Source organism: Cygnus atratus, chromosome Z (assembly GCF_013377495.2).
Source record: "Cygnus atratus isolate AKBS03 ecotype Queensland, Australia chromosome Z, CAtr_DNAZoo_HiC_assembly, whole genome shotgun sequence".
In the NCBI taxonomy this organism is placed as follows: Eukaryota; Metazoa; Chordata; class Aves; order Anseriformes; family Anatidae; genus Cygnus; species Cygnus atratus.
This window is the reverse complement of record NC_066396.1, coordinates 46,459,458-46,479,585: the sequence shown is the minus strand read 5'-3', so window position 1 is coordinate 46,479,585 and position 20,128 is coordinate 46,459,458. Positions and strand designations below refer to the sequence as shown.

Here is a 20,128-nt window from a genome sequence, read left to right as displayed (position 1 = left end):
ATGACCAGGGAGGTAATCGTCCTCCTGTATTCTGCTCTGGTGAGGTCACACCTCAAGTACTGTGTTCAGTTTTGGGTCCCTCAGTAAAAGAAAGACATTGAGGCACTCGAGTGTGTCCACATAAGTGTGTCCGAAGCTGGTGAAGGGCCTGCAACACAAGTCTTCTGACTAGTGGATGAGGGAACTGGGGTTGTTTAGTCTGGAAAAGAGGAGGTTCAGTGTTGACCTTATTGCTGTCTACAACTACCTGAAAGGAAGGTGTGGGGGGCTGGGGGTCATCCTCTTCTCACAGATAACCAGCAATAGGACTAGAGGGAGTAGCCTCAAGTTGCACCAGGGGAGGTTTAGGTTAGAAATTAGGAGACATTTATTCTCAGAAAGAGTAGTCAGGCATTGCCCAGGAAGGTGGTGGAGTCACCATCCCTGGGGGATGTTTAAGGAAATGTTGGATGTGTTACTTGGGGACATGGTTTAGGGGGTGATATTGGTGGTAGGATGATGGTTGGACCAGATGATCTTGGAGGCATTTTCCAATCTTAATGATTCTATGATTCTAAGATAGCGATGCAATCAAATGATTGACATGATGATATAAACTGATTAGCATGACAAACTTTCAGCCCTATTCTCAAATATTAATAGTATTGAACTCTATTGAAGAAGCAGAGTCATGGTTATTCATGTCACATGGAATAAATGGAATCTAATCCTGTATACCCCATATAAGGTCTTGTCCAGAGCCAGTAGAGTGCAAATCCCTTGAAAAAAACTTGAAATATTAAATTGGGTGTTATGTCTATCCTGTTTTGGAGAACCTACATGGATATATCACAGAATCACAGAATAACAGAATCACTTATGTTGGAAGAGACCTCCAAGATCACCGAGTCCAACCTCTCACCTAATACTAACAAATCGTCCACTAAACCATATCACTAAGCTCTACATCTAAATGTTTTTTAAATACCTCCATGGATTTTGACTCCACCACTTCCCTGGGCAGCCTATTACAATGCCTAACAACCCTTTCAGTAAAGAATTTTTTCTTACTATCCAACCTAAACCTCCCCGGTGCAACTTTAGCCCATTCCCCCTCATCTTCACATATCCCATGTGAGAGATTCATATACTTGCATGTTCCTATCCTGGGCTTCTCGTGATGCATTTCTGACTTACAGTAACACCATTAACAAGATTTGAGTAATATTTGTAGAAATACTATAAAGAAAGTAGTATTGCCTTTGACATAAATCAACATGAGTGTAAATTGTAATCAAACAGTATGTAATTTGAGATGGCTTCATTTTTTATTTTAAAACTTGCAACAGCCAGGCCGGCTGAATTCAAAGCATTATCAGTTGTTGACGCAATTTACTTATTTGTTTTTCTCATAGCAGAGAAGATAAAGTAGCATGTTCTGTAGAGGAGACAGGATTAGTCTTTACTGAGGTTAATCTATTTTACCTTTTCTATAGAAAGCAATCTACAAGGATTATTGTTAATCACCTACTAGTACTTTAAGATTCCTTCTACTTTCTACCAGACTACTATGAAGACAGTTTGTAACCATCACTGATGTGTCTTCAGGCCATGAAGCATGTCATTAAAGTTATTTATTTTCCCTGTTGTCAGTGGAGTTCATCAAATTTGTAAGTATAAAGAAGCTCCATTGTAGGCAAAGAAACCAAGGCACACCTGATAAAATTGGTGTGATCAGTCTATATTATAGACTCATAAAATATACTGAGTTGAAAGGGACCCACAAGGATCATAAAGTCTAACTCTTGGCTCCACACAGGACTACATAAAATTTAAACCATATGTCTAAACCAGTCCTTCCTGACTTCAGCAGGATTGGTGCCAGGACTACTTCCCTAGGGAGCCTGTGCCAGTTTATGACCACCCTCTCAGTGAAGAAACATTTCTTCATGAATGAGACCAAATATTAAAACTCCTGGGGACTCACATCCTTTTGGTTTAATTATGGACTGTCTGAACACTTCTGTCCAGATGTTACAGATGATCTAGATCTGACTAGACTGATCTGATCTAAATAGGCTACAGCAAAAAAATCCTGTGAGGCCAAGTGACTTGTTGTTAAAGTTTAAACCATTTTATTCCTCAGGTACAGACAGCTTTCTTTAGAAAATCTTTTCTTGTTTTGTATAATTCAAGTTTCTACAACACTTTTCTGCTGCTCTGCATTTCTGTCTGTGTTCCAAACAGAATAACTACAAAACCATCTCATGCTGTTACCACCTTCAGTGCCACCTACTAGATAAGGTTGCCCCGGGCCATGTCCAGCCTGGTCTTGAACACCTCCAGGAATGGGGCATCCATAACGTCTCTGGGCAACCTGTTCCAGTGTGTCACCACCCTCTAAGTGAAGAATTTCCTCCTAACCTCTAGTCTAAATCTCCTCTCTTTAAGTTTAAAACTATTCCTCCTTGTCCTGTCATTATTCGATTGAGCAAGAAGTTGTTCTCCATCCTTTTTATAAGCTCCCTTTAAGTACTGAAAAGCTGCAATGACTTCACCCCTGAGCCTTCTCTTCTCCAGGCTGAAGAGCCCCAGCTCTCTCAGCCTTTAGAATAGTTAGAGAATGTCGTCAGGATACTCAAATTTTAGGAATTGCTCTGCTCCTTTTGTTTTCATTGTGGGTTCAATGTATGCTGACATTTCTGAATAATTGAACCTCTGCTTTTGTACTACAGATGATATTAACAGGGAATATTTTCCACGTTGGATTTATTTTTTCCTGCTAACCCATTCCTACTGCTCTTTATAAACCTTCACAAACATTTGCTCGATATTTCTGCTAAAACTACAGAATTAGTTAAAACATATACATTTTTAAGGGTCTTTGAGACTCACTGTTTACAGTCTATCTGATGAGCTTTATCTCCTCAGTGAGTTTCATTTGGGATTTCATTAGATGGTATCTTCCAACAGAGTAAAGTAAACAACATGTCAACTGTTTGCTTTAGAAGGGTTTTCTTTGTAACCAGAATGATAAGCAATGTTTAAAAAGAAAAATTATAATTTGCCACTGAGGTTTTTAGTGAGATGTGTGAAATAACTGTCTAATTTGGAAGTCATAGGAACATAAGCATCTGCTTAGGTATTTCTCTAAAGTTAGGGACAGGCAGGTTTCATATATAAAAAGCCAGAGAAATAAATTTAATAAGATGCCTTATTATTGAACAGTTTTATTGCTTATGGCCCCCAGGACATAAGAACTACACAGCATTTGCTCTGTGAATTCTATGTTGCATAGGTAATGAGTTTTTTGTTTTGTTTTGGTTTGGTTTTGTTTTTTCTTTCTGGTCATTTAATTTCATTTTAGAGCAAAGTGTGAAATTGTATGCAAGGGAATATTAAGACATTTTTCTGTGTGTTGCTTTCAGCAAACAGGATTCCCACAAGCCTTTGTGACTTTTCAGTAGACATATTGCGATTGTATCACAGCTATTTTAGTCTTATGGCAGCTGAATTGTCTTTATTTATTATTTCTTTCTTCAAATATCTGCACTATGCTATGTGCTGTTGGAGTACAGACATGAATCCTGATCCCTACCTAAATTTCATATCATGAGAAATAAGCCATTCCTACCTATTTAAAAACATGTAACAATTAAATAATAAAGATGAATAAATAAATTAAAAAGTTTACTGCAATCTGCAAACATTTCACAACATTTACAAAGCTTGTTATTTCTTTAATGTAAACATTAAATAAAATTGAGGGAAACAAAAAACAATAATAACAACAACAATTAAATTTTATACTGTTTTGAAAGTAGAAAGTGTAGTTAGTTACATCGTAATCAAGATTCAAAATTCAATCTTTGCACACCTGAAAGACTGTTTCAAATGGATTAATTAAAAAAAAAAAAAAAAAAAGAATAAATTGTCACAGCACTTCCATTAAACACTACTTTGGTTGTTAGCTTTGGAGATCATCAGAGTCACTGTTATAACATCAAAATACAAACTCACTAATTCCAGTTCCATATTTAAAATATATATATATATATGTATGTATATTTTTTTCAGGTAAAAAATTATATAATCATTGAACATCTTCAGTGATAAAGTTTCTTTAGAATTCCAGTTATGCTATTATGAAACATTCACACTTTGAATTTCTAAAGAGTATGTGTGAATCATGTATGCTTACACATTAATAAATAAAGCTTAAATGTTTCATAATTGTATGATCAAATAGTGGAAATATTAAATATTAGAAATTAATAAATAAGAGGTTTTTTGTTGTTTTTGTTTTTGTTTTGTTTTGTTTTAAGGGAGGATTAGCAAATGTCAATGTTGTGCTCAGTTGTATTAATACAAGGGCTCCCTCCGATGGCAACAAACTATTTGACATACAATTTATTGCTACATAAGGATGAATGAAACAGGAAATAAGGTAGATGCTGAAAAGATGCAAAAACGCAGTTGTCTCTTGTTGTTTGCATTAAGATATCTTAAATGAATACGTTAGTCCCTACACCATGACATTTAGACAATGAAGTTTGTTTGTTTCTTTTAATTTCATAACTACAAAACATACACAATAGTAAAAGTAGTGAAAGGAAAGAAAGGAAAGAAAGGAAGAAAACAAGGAAGGAAGGAAGAAAACAAGGAAGAAAACAAGGAAGGAAGGAAGGAAGGAAGGAAGGAAGGCAACAAAAACACTGATTATTGGTTAAATTTCTAAAGAACACAGCTAACTCCTGAGAGGCCTCTGCTGGATAGAGGTCTATACTGCTGACAGAGCAATAGATGTTCAAGAGCCCTAGGTTCATACCCTACATACGCACCCCTGGAAAAAAATAAATAAATGAATAAAGAAATAAATAAACAGTGAATGGAATATCCAAGCCCTGGAAAAAAAATACATATATATATATACACACATACATATATATATACATACATATATATATATGCTGTTATTTTTTATATGTAAAAGTCTTCCTTTTATATATTAATATGAAAGGGGGTTATTTCAAAGTTTGTTTCTAGAAAAGAAAAAAAAATGAATAAAACCAGAAAGACTGTAAAATTTTCTCTCTCCCTAGTGCTTAGAACTTTCACAAATGTCATCTGTCACCTTTGATAAATTACCCAGTAAGTGCAGTCTAATTTTTGTGGAGTTGTTATCCTGTGTAAAGATAATGCCAATATTTGCAAACACACAATGAAAGGCAAAAACAAACAAACAAAATAATGACATAATAGTCCAGTGAATAAAACATTCACTTGACATGAAACTATACCAGAAAGACAGTGACTGAAAGAAAATTAGTACAGCCATAGCTTCGACTAATGTCCTACTTCTGACTGATACTGATATAAAACGGTTATAACAGAGTGATCATTTAATGAACGCTTACCAAATATAATATCCAAGACATCTGTAATTCACAGCTCACTATTTCCAAGGAAGAGAAAAAAACAGAAAACAACTTCATAACAGAAAATTCAAAGTGTTTAAGATCCAGACTGAAACATAAAATTTTAAAAGGACAGACAGGCCCAGGATTTAATTTTAGGTTGGAAGGGACCTCTGAAACTCAACTGGTCCAACACCCCTGCTCAAGCCAGTAGCCATGTAGAGCCAGTAGCTCAGGGCCATGTCCAGATGGCTTTTGAATATCTCCAAGGAGGCAGACTCCAAAACCTCTCTGAGCAACCTGTGACAGTGCTCAGTCACTTGAACAGTGAAGTGTTTCCTGATTCCTTCCTTCATCCCTTCAAGCATTTACATATATATTGATAAGATACCCCTGAGCCTGCTCTTCTCCAGACTAAGCAGTCCCCACTCTCTCAGCATTTCCTCACAGGAAAGAGGTTCCAGTTCCCACCATATTCCTGGCCTTTCACTGGTCACTGTTCAGGAATTCCATGTCTCTTGTACTGGAGGTCTCTGAACTGGACATGGTACTCAAGTGTGGTTTCAGCAGTCCTGAGGAGAGAGGAAGGATTACCTCCCTCAATCTGTTGACAATGCTTTGTCTAATGCAGCCCAGTATACCATGAGCCTTCTCTGCTGCAAGGGCACATTGCTAACCCATGTTCAACTTGGTGTCTGACAGGACGCCCAGGTCCTTTTCTGCCAATCTGCTTTGCAGCTGAGTGTCCTCCAGCATGGTGCGTTGATGTACGGAGTTGTTCTTCCTCAGGTGTAGGACTTTGCACTTCTCTGAGATGAACATTAAGAAGTTCCTGTTGGCTCATTTCTCCCACTGATCGAGGTTCCTATCAATGGCAGAACAATCCTCTGGTGTGTTAAGACACTCCTCTCAGTTTTGTGTCATCTACAGACTTGGTCTGCCCTATCATCCATTTAATGCATATAATAATTATTAATGAAAATGTAAAACATTACTGGACCTAGTATTGTTTCCTGGAGTACTCAGTAATTAGTAGCCTCAACCTAGACTTTGTTTCTCTGATCACCACCCTCTGGGCCCAGAGGTTCATCCAGTTTTTATGTATGACAGAATTAAACCCACCAATGAACCTACAATTTTAATACACTTGAGTCCAATAACAAAGTATTCTTTTTGAGTTTGATCAGATGTCATCTTTTATAGCCACACGTATTAGAAGATTCTGCCTAACATCGTTATATTTCTTCTCTTATGTTTTCTATTCAGCTATTCACTTCTGTTTCCAAGTTAGACACATCAATATCAGGAAAAGTGACGGAGTGAAAAAAGTCTGTCAAAAAGATATAGATGAGGAAGTTTACATAAGAAGGATCATACTAACAGCAGTATGCATCCTGTCCATCTATTGAAGGGTCATTATGCTACGGAGCAATAATATATTCAATTTTTTTTGAATACATAATGTCAATATTTTGACATATCAATACATTCCTTAACATTGGAATCCCTAGATTAATTTACAGTACATAGAGTAATGAAATGAGATTATTGACAGAAGACCTAACAGGGAGAGTCTACAAAGTTGTTTTCCGTTAAGCAAAATAGATTCTGAAATTCACTTTTTGCTTATTTTGAAGCGCCTAGTATTTACCTTTTAATGAAAGTTACAGTGACAACAATCTACCTGTTTAAATATTGCTAATGGCAAAGAGAAAAGTTCAGTGATTTAAATATAGGAGGTAGGAGAAGTGATTTTATATAGGAGTTTGACCTGTTGCTTGACAGTGTAGTGAACATTTAGTCTGCCTTCTTCTGAATTTTCCTCAGAAATGACAATAATGACTTTTTTTTTTCCAAGTGTTTTGATGTTTACAGAGATCTCATTAATTATATTAGTTTATTATTATTATTATTATTATTATTATCCTTTCTTCTTTCCGTTCAGTAAATTACGTGTGCAAATACTTTTGGTTTAGGATTTTAGAAAGAGTTTAAGATCATGTACCTAATTTGACTTATTCTGGTATTAATGCTTAGCTGTTTTTCAGCACTTCCAAGTGGAATAAAGACCTACATTTTGTAATCTTTGGGAATTTAATTTTAAATAACACACAAGAAAGGGAACTGCAAAAGGAACAGTATATCTTTACAAGCTTGAAGAAGAATTGAGTGTACTTTATCTATACAACAGTAGATTTTCACTGCTGATATCAATCATCTTTCTAATCATTTTAATTGTATGATGTATTTGTTGCATCCTTCATCATCCGTTGTCTTTCATGCAGTGAATTTTAAGATGTTTTTCTCTTTAAAATCTAGAAAGCAGACAGAAAACTTCTACGCTGCTACAATTCATGAGTATTAGGATAAAGAAAGCTTTAAGAAGTATAAATCGGTAAATGACCGGTCCATGTAACATTATACAATTGTGAAATAGATAATGCACACTTGAATTTTATATCTAAGAAAAAAAAAAAAGGGTTAGGTTGCAGTCATACTGGTCAACAAATTTTATGTGACAAAGTGTTCCCCCTGGCCTACAGTAAAAGATGCTAAGGAATTAATACACTGTTTTGAAGTGTTTCAGATAATTCTTTTGGATTCTGAATAGTTTGAAAAAGATAGCAGTATATAGTAGCTGTAGTTTTATGTCTTCAAAAGATATCCACTGTCTTCTTGTTTTTCATCATATTACATGAGAATAATACACTTTTACTATTCTCTAACGAACAGAGGCACAGTCTAGTAACTTCTTATGAAGGGGAGATAACTATGCACAATGTAATCTTTAATTAAGTAAATTCCCTTTCAACATTCCTAGCTCATCATGTATAAAACTACTAGCATTGTAGTTGCAAAATAAATAGTATTTTGACACATTCCAAAGGGTACTCAATAGTCCATTTTTACCATCTGTAATTTTAACAGCACTCAGAGTTTGCTAGTGATTAAATGAGAGACTTGTATTTCATTTAGTAAATGACACTATTTTCTGTAAGTAAAGAAAACAAAAACCAAAAACTATCATTTTCAGTGCGAAAAGCTATAATCCAATTCTGATGTCCTGTTCTGAAAGTAGAATAAATTATACTTTAAATGCAAATTTTACAACACAGTGAATTAAAAGATATTTAAAATAAAATGCTGAAAGATTCCCCTTAAGACATTCCTAATGGACTAGAAAAACACACACACACACACACACACACACACAAAACGCAAACAAACAAAAAAAACCATAACTATAGATGAAATAGCATTTGAAATCTCTTCTTTCAGAGAGTTGTTTTAATGATATTTCTTTGTTTAATTAATAATTAAAACATTGATAATGTTCGTTTATTTTTCAAACAACGTAATATTTAACTGGAATTGTACATTGTAAATGGCATTGTAAATGGCATTGTTGAAGTTTATAACACTAGGTGATGAAATCAGCGTGCCACAAATATTTGATATATTTTAAACAAGCATATTGGAAATAGACATATTGAATATATATATATATACCTATATCTATACCTGTATATATATAATTAAAAACAAACAACACAAAAACATTAAAACCTCCACCATAACTACGGAAGATGATAGATTGAGGGACCCACTGAATTTAAGGTCAAACATAATATCCTTTTGCGAGGTGATCAGCTCTGGGGCAGACACTTTCTGAAGTGGAGCAGGGGATCAAGGTGGGCAGAGGGTTTACTGCATTGAGGCCACTCAAAGCAGCTGAGGGAACCACCAGCACCCAGCAGCCCTCACGAGGGTGGCTGACTAGGTGTGGGCGGAGCCAGGAGTGCCCCCACTGTAGTACAAAGGTAGCCACTAGGGAGTGCAAGCAACCACGAGAATGGTGAACAGGGCGTGGCATGTCAACCAGGGCATAGCACAGCAATTTGTAGGGCAGGAAGGGCCCTGAATGTTGTCCAGCTTGTCCTGGGAAAAATGGTGACCACCCAGCAGAAGTCCGTGGCTTCCAGGAGCTCGGCACCCACCACAGTCAATGCAGCCTTCCTGACAGAGCTCTGGGTGGAACATACTGCCACCCAGGGGTCAGGGTGCCGCGTGTGCCCTACTCTTACACCTGTACAGGATGGCAGTACGTAGTAGAGAGGACAGCTGTGGGAGGTGTGCCCAGTTTGAAGAACTGCTTCACATGGTGGCAGAGCTTCAGGAGGAGGTGGGAAGGCTGAGGAGCATCAGGGAATCAGAGAATGAGATTGACTGGTAGGTTGGAGTTCTGCCATCCCAGAGGCAGACTCCTCAGCAAGCCACAGTCACTGTGCAAGAAATGAAAGATCCCCTAAACCCTTGCTGCCAGGCAGAGGGAAGGGATTTAAGAGACAGGGGGGAGTAGAAGCAGATTCCCATTCAGCACAGCAGGTGAACCCCCTGCTGTATACCTCACCTTCCCAGGTGTCCCTGCACAACAGGTATGAGGCTCCAGAACTTGATGGGCAAGCAAATGACAATATAGATCATGGTCCATCCACGTTGGGGGAGTCACCCAGGGTAAGTCAACCTATACCCCGCATAACAACAAGCCCCACCAAGAAAAAAAAGAAGGGTTATAGTCATAGGGGACTCCCTTCTGAAGGGAACGGAGGACCCAATTTGTCATCCAGACCTGACCCATAGGGAAGTCTGCTGTCTCCCTGGGGCACAAATAAAAGACATTTCTTGGAAAGTCACTTGTCTGGTACATTCCTCTGATTATAACCCTTTATTGTTTTTTCAAGTTGGCAGTGATGAGGTGGCAAAGAGAAGCCCAAGAGCAATCAAAAGAGACTTTAGAGCCTTGGGGTGGTTAGTTGAAGGATCAGGTGAACAGCAGTGTTTTCCTCCATTCTTCCAGTAGCAGGGATCAATACTGAAAGGAACAGGAAGATCCATCTGATCAATACGTGGCCCCAAGGCTGGTGCCACTGACACAGTTTTGGGTTTCTTGATCATGGGAAGGTCTATATGACACCAAGCCTGACGACTCCAGATAGGGAGCACCTTTCTCTGAGGGGGAAAAGGGCTTTTGCCCAGGAGTTAGCAGGGCTAATTGGCAGGGCTTTAAACTAGATTGGAAGGGGGAAGGGGACAAAAACAGGCCCACCAGTGATAAACTGTGGGACTTCATGACAGTATTTGAGGTAGTACATGCTGGCGAGGCCTAACTTGCCCCATGAGGGGCTGACTTGAATAAAAGACATCTGAAGTGTTTCTATACATGCATACACAGCATGAGAGATAAACATTTCATCTCCCTGAAATGCTTATATACTAACGCACATAGTATGGGAAACAAACAGGAAGAACTGGAGATCTGCGTGAGGTCACAATGCTATGATTTCACTGCAATCACAGAGACATAGTGGGACAACTCATTGTCCTGGTTTCAGGTAGGACAGAGTTAATTTTCCTCCTAGTAGCTGGCAGGGTGCTATGTTTTGGATTAGGATGAGAAGAGCGCTGATAACATGCTGATGTTTTAATTGTTGTAGAGCAATGCTTACACCAAGCCAAGGACTTTTCAGCTTCTCGCTCTGTCCTGCTAGCGAGCAGGCTGGGGGTGCAGCGGGAGCTGGGAGGGGACAGACCCAGGACAGCTGACCCAAACTGGCCAAAGGGGTATTCCATACCATCTGACGTCATGCTGAACAATATATAGGGGTGGCTAGGCGGGGTGGGGGGCCGGCTGCTCGGGGATAGGCTGGGCATCGGTCACCGGGTGGTGAGCAATTGCATTGTGCATCACTTATTTCGTACACATTATTACTATTAATACTATTATTATTATTATTATTATTGTTATTATTTTTCCTGTCTTAATAAACTGTCTTTATCTCAACTCACAGGCTTCACTTTCCCGTTTCTCTCCCCCATCCCGGAGAGGGAGGGGGGAGGGTGAGCGAACGGCTGTGTGGTGTTTGGCTGCCAGCCGGGCTAAACCACAACAGTCCATTTGGCGCCCAACGTGGGGCTCGAACCCACGACCCTGGGATTAAGAGTCCCATGCTCTACCGACTGAGCTAGCCTGTCTTAATAAACTGACTTTATCTCAACTCACAGGCTTCACTTTCCCGTTTCTCTCCCCCATCCCGGAGAGGGAGGGGGGAGGGTGAGCGAACGGCTGTGTGGTGTTTGGCTGCCAGCCGGGCTAAACCACAACAGTCCATTAAAAGGGGAAGGGCACCGCTGGAGATGCCGGGGAGAATGGTCCCACCTGGAGCCTCTGGCAGAAAGAACCTGGGGAAACTCGAGGTCAACCCCTGGGGTTTTGGAGTCGGGGATACAGAGGATCTGAGGCCCGCTATACTCCAACCGAAAAGGAGATATTGGCAGCATATGAGGGAGTTCGATCTGCTTCGGAAGTGATCGGTACTGAAGCGCAGCTCCTTCTGGCACCCCGACTGCCGGTACTGGGTTGGATGTTCAAAGGAAGGGTCCCCTCTACACATCATGCAACTGATGCTACATGGAGCAAGTGGGTTGCACTGATTACTCAGCGGGCTCAAATAGGAAACCCCAGTCGCCCAGGAATCCTGGAAGTGATTATGGACTGGCCAGAAGGCAAGGACTTTGGGATATCAGCAGAGGAGGAGGTGCTCCGTGCTGAAGAAGCCCCACTGTACAACAAGCTACCAGAGAATGAGAAGAAATATGCCCTGTTCACTGATGGGTCCTGTCGTATGGTGGGAAAGCATCGGAGATGGAAAGCTGCTGTATGGAGTCCTACACGACGAGTTGCAGAAGCTGCTGAGGGAGAAGGTGAATCGAGTCAGTTTGCAGAAGTGAAAGCCGTTCAGCTGGCCTTAGATATTGCTGAACGAGAAAAGTGGCCAGTTCTTTATCTCTATACTGATTCATGGATGGTAGCAAATGCCCTGTGGGGGTGGCTACAGCAATGGAAGCAGAACAACTGGGAACGCCGGGGCAAACCCATCTGGGCTGCTGCATTGTGGCAAGATATTGCTGCCCGCGTAGAGAACCTGGTTGTAAAGGTACGCCATGTAGATGCTCATGTGCCCAAGAATCGGGCTACTGAAGAACATCAAAACAACCAGCAGGTGGATCAGGCTGCTAAGATTGAAGTGGCTCAGGTGGACTTGGACTGGCAACATAAAGGTGAATTATTTATAGCCCGATGGGCCCATGACACCTCAGGCCATCAAGGTAGAGATGCAACATACAGATGGGCTCGTGACCGAGGGGTGGACCTGACCATGGACACTATAGCACAGGTTATTCATGATTGTGAAACATGTGCTGCAATTAAACAAGCCAAACGGTCAAAGCCTCTCTGGTATGGAGGACGATGGCTGAAATACAAATATGGAGAGGCCTGGCAGATTGACTACATCACACTCCCCCAAACCCGCAACGGCAAGCGCCACGTACTTACAATGGTGGAAGCAACCACCGGATGGCTGGAAACATATCCTGTGCCCCATGCCACCGCCCGGAACACTATCCTGGGCCTTGAAAAGCAAGTCCTATGGCGACATGGCACCCCAGAAAGAATTGAGTCAGACAATGGGACTCATTTCCGAAACAACCTTAGAGACACTTGGGCCAAAGAACATGGTATTGAGTGGGTGTATCACATCCCCTATCATGAACCAGCCTCCGGGAAAGTTGAGTGATACAATGGACTCTTAAAGACTACACTGAAAGCAATGGGTGCTGGGACATTCAAAAATTGGGAAACACATTTGGCAAAGGCCACCTGGTTAGTCAATACTAGAGGATCTGCCAACCGAGCTGGACCTGCCCAATCAAACCTGTTACGCACTGTAGAAGGGGATAAAGTTCCTGTAGTGCACGTAAGAAACATGCTGGGTAAGACAGTCTGGGCTACTCCTACCTCAGGAAAAGGCAAACCCATTCGTGGGATTGCTTTTGCTCAGGGACCTGGAAGCACTTGGTGGGTAATGCAAAAGAATGGGGAGGTCCGGTGTGTACCTCAAGGGGACCTAATACTGGGTGAGAATAGCCCATGAGTTGAATTGTAGTATGTTAATTATCATATAACACTGTATGTCATCACTACCATGGTTGCTATATATCATAGATGAAAATGGTGACTAATTAGAAGGTATTGGAAAGAGTGTAACCTGAGCATGACATAAATGGTATGGAATAAGGGGTGGATATCTGTCCTGGTTTCAGGTAGGACAGAGTTAATTTTCCTCCTAGTAGCTGGCAGGGTGCTATGTTTTGGATTAGGATGAGAAGAGCGCTGATAACATGCTGATGTTTTAATTGTTGTAGAGCAGCGCTTACACCAAGCCAAGGACTTTTCAGCTTCTCGCTCTGTCCTGCTAGCGAGCAGGCTGGGGGTGCAGCAGGAGCTGGGAGGGGACAGACCCAGGACAGCTGACCCAAACTGGCCAAAGGGGTATTCCATACCATCTGACGTCATGCTGAACAATATATAGGGGTGGCTAGCCGGGGTGGGGGGGGGGCTGGCTGCTCGGGGATAGTCTGGGCATCGGTCACCGGGTGGTGAGCAATTGCATTGTGCATCACTTATTTCGTACACATTATTACTATTAATACTATTATTATTATTATTATTATTATTGTTATTATTTTTCCTGTCTTAATAAACTGTCTTTATCTCAACTCACAGGCTTCACTTTCCCGTTTCTCTCCCCCATCCCGGAGAGGGAGAGGGGAGGGTGAGCGAACGGCTGTGTGGTGTTTGGCTGCCAGCCGGGCTAAACCACAACACTCATATGACTGGAACTCTGTCATGGAAGGCTACGTGCTTTTTAGAAAAGACTGACCAGGAAGATGAGATGGTGGAGGTGCTCTTGAGAGCAACTGAGAATGCAATGAGAGAGCAACTGGAATGCGTGGAGTTCTGCCCAGGGGCAGATGAACGGCTAGATGAGATTTTATGGGAAAGGATTAAAGGGCAGGCTACCATGGCTTACATTTTCATGGGTGTTTGCTACAGGCCACCTGATCAAGAAGAGGATATAGATGAAGCCTTCTTCAGACAGCTTCAAGTAGCCTCTCAGTCACAAGCCCTAGTTCTCATGGGGGACTTCAACCACCCTGACATCTGCTGGGAAGACCACACAGCTAGGCACAGACAGTCCAGGAGGTTCCTGCAGTGCATTGATGACAACTTTTTGACAAAGGTGGTGGAGAAGCCAATAAGGAGAGGTGTGCTGCTGGACCTTTTACTAACGAATGAGGAAGGACTGGTTGGAGATATGAGGGTCAAGGGCAGCCTTGGCTGCATTAAGTCGGAGCCATATGGTGGAGTTCAGGGTCTTGTGAGGAGGAAGCAGGGCGAAAAGTAGGATTGCAACCCTGGAGTTCAGGAGAGCAAATTTTGGCCTCTCCACGGATCTGCTTGGAAGAATCCCATGGCTTAGGGCCCTGGAAGGAAGGGGGGTCCAAGACAGCTGGTCAATATTCAAGCATCACTTCCTCCAAGATCAACTTTGGTGGATCCCTATGAGCAATAAGCAAAGCAAAGGGGGCAGGAGACCTGCATGGATGAGCAGGGAGCTCCTGGTGAAGCTGACAGAAGAAGGACGTTTACAGCATGTGAAAAAAAGGAACAGGGCACTTAGGAGGAATGTACGGACACTGTCAGAGTATGCGGGGATGTGACAAGGAAGGTCAGGGCCCATTTGGAGTTAAATCTGGCAAGGGATGTCAAGGACAACAAGAAGGGCTTCTTCATATACATCAGTAGTAAAAAGAAGACTGGGGAAAATGTTGGGCTGCTGCAGAATGGGGCGGGTGCTGTGGTGACAAAGGAACAGAGAATGCAGAGTTGATGAGTGCCTTTTTTGCTTCAGTCTTTACTGTTAAAATTAGCCCTCAGGAATCTCAAACCCTGTAGACAAGAGAGGAAGCCTGGAGACAGGAGGAATTTTCCTTATTCAAAGAGATCATCTAAGCAAATCTGACATCCACAAATCCATGGGCCCCAATGGAATGCACCCACAGATGCTGAGGGAGCAGGCCAATGTTATTGCTAGGCAACTCTCCATCATCTTTGAAAGGTCCTGGAGGACAGGAGAGGCGCCTGATGTCTATAAGAAAGCAAATATCCCACCAGCCTTCAAAAAGGGTAAGAAGGAGGACCCAGGCAACTACAGGCCATTCAGCCTCACCTCCATCCCTGGAAATGGAAAAGGAACAACTCATCCTGGAGGTCATCTCCAAGCATGTGGAGGATAAGAAGGTGATCAGGAATAGCCAGCACGGATTCACCAAAGGGATGTCATTTTTGACTAATCTGATATCCTTCTACGCTGAGATGACTGGCTGGGTAGATGAGTGGAGAGTGGTGGATGTGGTCTACCTTGACTTCAGCAAGGCTTTTGACGCTCTCTCCCATAACATCCTCATAGACAAGCTCAGGAAGTGTGGCCTAGATGAGTGGACAGTGAGATGGTGTGCTGGGTCTGTCTGGGATGGAGTCACCTTTCCCTGAAGCAGCCCACACAGTGCTGTGCTCTGCACTCGTAGCTGGAACAGCACTGGTATCACTCCAGTGTTGTGTCTATTGCTGCATAGTACTGGCACAGCATGAGGACTCCCTCCCAGCCACCAGAGTCAGCAGGCTGGGGGTGGGCAAGTGATGGGGAGGGGACATCGCCAGGGCAGCTGACCTAAAGCAACCAGGGGATATTCCATACCACATGATGTCACACTCAGCAATAAAAAGGGAGGCTCTCATGGGGGAGGGGGCTGTCCTCCCAAACAATCCTACGCATTTTGAGGCCCTGCTTCCCAGGACATGGCTGAACATCGCTCATTGATGGGAAGTAGAGAACAACTTTTTTTTTTTTTTTTTTCCCCTTTCTGTGCTTCTGCATGACCTTTTTTTTTGGTTTGTTTGTTTTTCTTTTTTTTTTTTTTCCCCTATTCCCTTTCCCTTTAATTAAATCATTCTCATCTCAAACCTTGAGCTCTTTGTGTTGTATTTTCTCCCCCTTCCTCTTTGAGGAGGGGGGGAGAGCGAGAGAGCAGTTGTGGTGGAGCTCAGCCACCCACCCGAGTAAAACCACCACAGGTGGATTGATAATTGGCTGGATGGCAGAACTCAGAGGGCTGTGCCTAGTGATGTGGAATCTTATTGGAGGCCTGTAGCTACCAGTGTCCCCCAGAGGTCAGTATTGGGTCCAGTGTTGTTCAACGTATTCATCAATGACCTTGACGATGGAACAGAGTGCACCCTCTGCAAGTCTGCTGATGACACAAATCTGGGAGGAGTGGCTGATACCCCAGAGGGCTGTGCTGCCATTTAGAGGGACTACAACAGACTTGACTGTTGGGCTGAAAGGAACCTCATGAAGTTCAACAAGGGCAAATGCAGAGTCCTGCACCTAGGGAGGAATAACCCCAAGCAGCAATACAGACTGGGGACAGACCTGCTGGAGAGCAGCTCTGCAGAGAGGGACCTGGGAGTCCTGGTGGACAGCAGGCTGACCATGAATCAGCAATGTGCCCTTGTGGCCAAGAAGGCCAATGGTATCCTGGGGTGCATTCAGAAGAGTGTTGGCAGTAGGTCAAGGGAGGTGATCCTCCCCCTCTACTCAGCCCTGGTGAGGCCATACCTGGAGTATTGTGTTCGGTTCTGGGCTCCCCACTGCAAGAGGGGCATAGAACTACTGGAGCAAGTTCAGAGGAGGGCTATAAAGATGGTTAGAGGACTGGAGCACCTGTTGTACGAGGACAGTCTGCGAGAACTGAGCCTGTTTAGCCTGGAAGAGAGAAGACTGAGGGAAGACCTCATTAATGTATATAAATATCTGAAGGGAGGGTGTTGAGATGATGGAGTTGGTCTCTTTTCAGTTGTGCCCAGCGACAGGACAAGAGACAACAGGCACAAACTGAAACACAGGAGGTTCCATCTGAATATGAGAGGGCACTTTTTTCCTGTGAGGGTGACAGAGCACTCGAACAGGTTTCCCAGAGAGGTTGTGGAGTCTCCTTCTGTGGAGATATTCAAAACCCACCTGGATGCCATTCTGTGCAATGTGCTCAAGGTGATCCTGCTAGGCAGAGGGGTTGGACAAGATGATCTTCAGAGGTCCCTTCCAACCTCATCCATTCTGCAATTCTGTGATGCGTTTGCAGTATGACAGTGATTTTAAGGCCCAGACAGTTTTGCTTGTCAATCATGTTATTGCTGTATCTAGTCAGCTATTTTTCTTTCAAACATAGCATTGTGAATTTAATGTGCACAACGTGTAAATACATCAGAGCTTGACAACTAGAGTATGATCTTACAGGGGTAGCAGAAGATGTTACAAACAGTGGACATTTACTAGAACAGGAATTTAGGACATTTTCTAGCTTTATTTTATTTTATTTTATTTTATTGAATTTATTTATTTATTTATTTATTTTAACCTCATATATATTAACCATATTGTGATTAATACGTCCTTATTTTATGTTCTTCTTTTATGTTAATGTTATGTACTTTATGTTCATCTGGATTTATGAGTACGTACAACAGCCATATGCTTTTGTCAATTGAAGATTAGTCGAGTACAGTTCAGCTATATCTACAAACAGTTCATAGACAAGGCCTATTATAAAGTACATGTACTTAATGCATCACTGAGTATTTTATAGCTAATACATCTGTCAGTTTTTGCATAAATCTTTGGTCATTTTATAGAGTCATAGAATTATAGAGTGGTTTAATGGTTGGAAGGGACCTGAAAGGTCTCTAGGTACTGGAAATGCCACTATAAACTCTCCCCAGAGCATTCTCTTCTCCAGCCTAAACAAACCCAAGTCCCTCAGTCTGTCTTCATAGCAGAGGTGCTCCAGCCATGATCATCTTCACAGCCCTCCTCTTGACTCAGTCCAACACACCCATGTCCTTCTTGTGCTGAGGGCCCCAGAACTAAATGCAGCACTCCAGATGGGGTCTCAGAAGAGTGGAGTAGAGAGACAGAATCACCCCCTCCAGCCATATTTCGTCCTAGCCATAATTCCAGTCTGGTAATCAAGTAAAGGAGGTTGTCATCTGGTACATTGTTTTCTGGCCAGAAAGAAGGACTTTCACATTCATATTTCCACTTTAACCAAACAGTTCACACCTTTTGAATTTCAAGACAAACTTCAAAAGATTGACAATAACTTCATACAGTTAATGGGATAGGAAGTCTGAATGAATGGGAAGTCTGAATGAAAATAAATAAATAAATAAATAAATAAATAAAATAAAAAATCCTAAAAAAGAATATCCTGAGTTGGAAGGGACTCACAAGGATCACAAGTCATGAAATGATTGGATTCTTGTGAACTGAATATTTTATTGACATTGATGTTACTTGTATTGTGCACTATGTTAACTTGAATAGACATCCCATTTGTTATAGAGATCTAAATAGTTAATCTAATATAAGAAACTAAATATAGCTCTGGAATTAGGTAAGAAAATATTTTATTTTGAGCTCCCTGTTTTGAACTCTGAGAAGATCACAGAACGAATTAATGTTGACACACAGACACAGATTTCTAGGTTGGAAGAGACCTCAAGATCATCGAGTCCAACCTCCGACCTAACACTAAGTACTCCACTAAACCATATCACTAAGCTCTACATCTAAACGTCTTTTAAAGACCTCCAGGGATGGTGACTCCACCACCTCCCTGGGCAGCCCGTTCCAATGCTTAATAACCCTTTCGGTAAAGAAGTACTTCCTAACATCCAACCTAAAACTCCCCTGTCGCAACTTTCGCCCATTCCCCCTCGTCCTGTCACCAGGCACGTGGGAGAACAGACCAACCCCCACCTCACTACAGCTTCCTTTAAGGTAACTGTAGAGAGCGATAAGGTCGCCCCTGAGCCTCCTCTTCTCCAGGCTGAACAAGCCCAGCTCCCTCAGCCGCTCCTCGTAAGACTTGTTCTCCAGACCCCTCACCAGCTTGGTCGCCCTTCTCTGGACTCGCTCAAGCACGTCCATGTCCTTCCTGTAGCGAGGGGCCCAAAACTGAACACAGTACTCAAGGTGCGGCCTCACCAGAGCCGAGTACAGGGGCACAATCACTTCCCTAGACCTGCTGGCCACACTGCTTCTTATACAGGCCAGGATGCTGTTGGCCTTCTTGGCCACCTGAGCACACTGCTGGCTCATATTCAGCCGACTATCAACCAATACTCCCAGGTCCTTCTCGGCCAGGCAGCTTTCTAACCACTCATCTCCCAGCCTGTAGCTCTGCTTGGGGTTGTTGCGCCCCAGGTGCAGGACCCGGCACTTGGCCTTGTTGAACTTCATACAGTTGACCTCAGCCCATCGCTCCAGCCTATCCAGATCCTCCTGCAGAGCCTTCCTGCCCTCAAGCAGATCGACACACGCACTTAGCTTGGTGTCATCTGCAAACTTACTGAGGGTGCACTGGACGCCCTCATCCAGATCATCGATAAAGATATTAAAGAGGACCGGCCCCAGTACCGAGCCCTGGGGGACACCACTTGTGACCAGCCTCCAACCAGATTTGACTCCATTCACCACAACTCTCTGGGCCCGGCTATCCAGCCAGTTTCTAACCCAGCGAAGCGTACGCCAGTCCAAGCCCCGAGCAGCCAGTTTCTTGAGGAGAATGTTGTGGGGAACGGTGTCAAAAGCCTTACTGAGGTCAAGGTAAACCACATCCACAGCCCTTCCCTCATCCACCAAGCGCGTCACTTTGTCATAGAAGGAGATCAGGTTCGTCAAGCAGGACCTGCCTTTCATAAACCCATG

The 20,128-nt window shown here is 42.5% G+C and overlaps 1 protein-coding gene and 1 non-coding gene across 2 annotated transcripts in view; one reads left to right on the top strand and one right to left on the bottom strand.

Annotated features, from left to right (window-relative positions):
* CNTNAP4 (contactin associated protein family member 4) overlaps positions 1–20,128 on the top strand; it is a 205,594-nt gene that overhangs the window by 93,199 nt on the left and 92,267 nt on the right. The window lies entirely within an intron of this gene.
* TRNAK-CUU (transfer RNA lysine (anticodon CUU)) lies at positions 11,354–11,429 on the bottom strand. Its single transcript has one exon. It is a non-coding gene; the product is annotated as a tRNA-Lys (tRNA).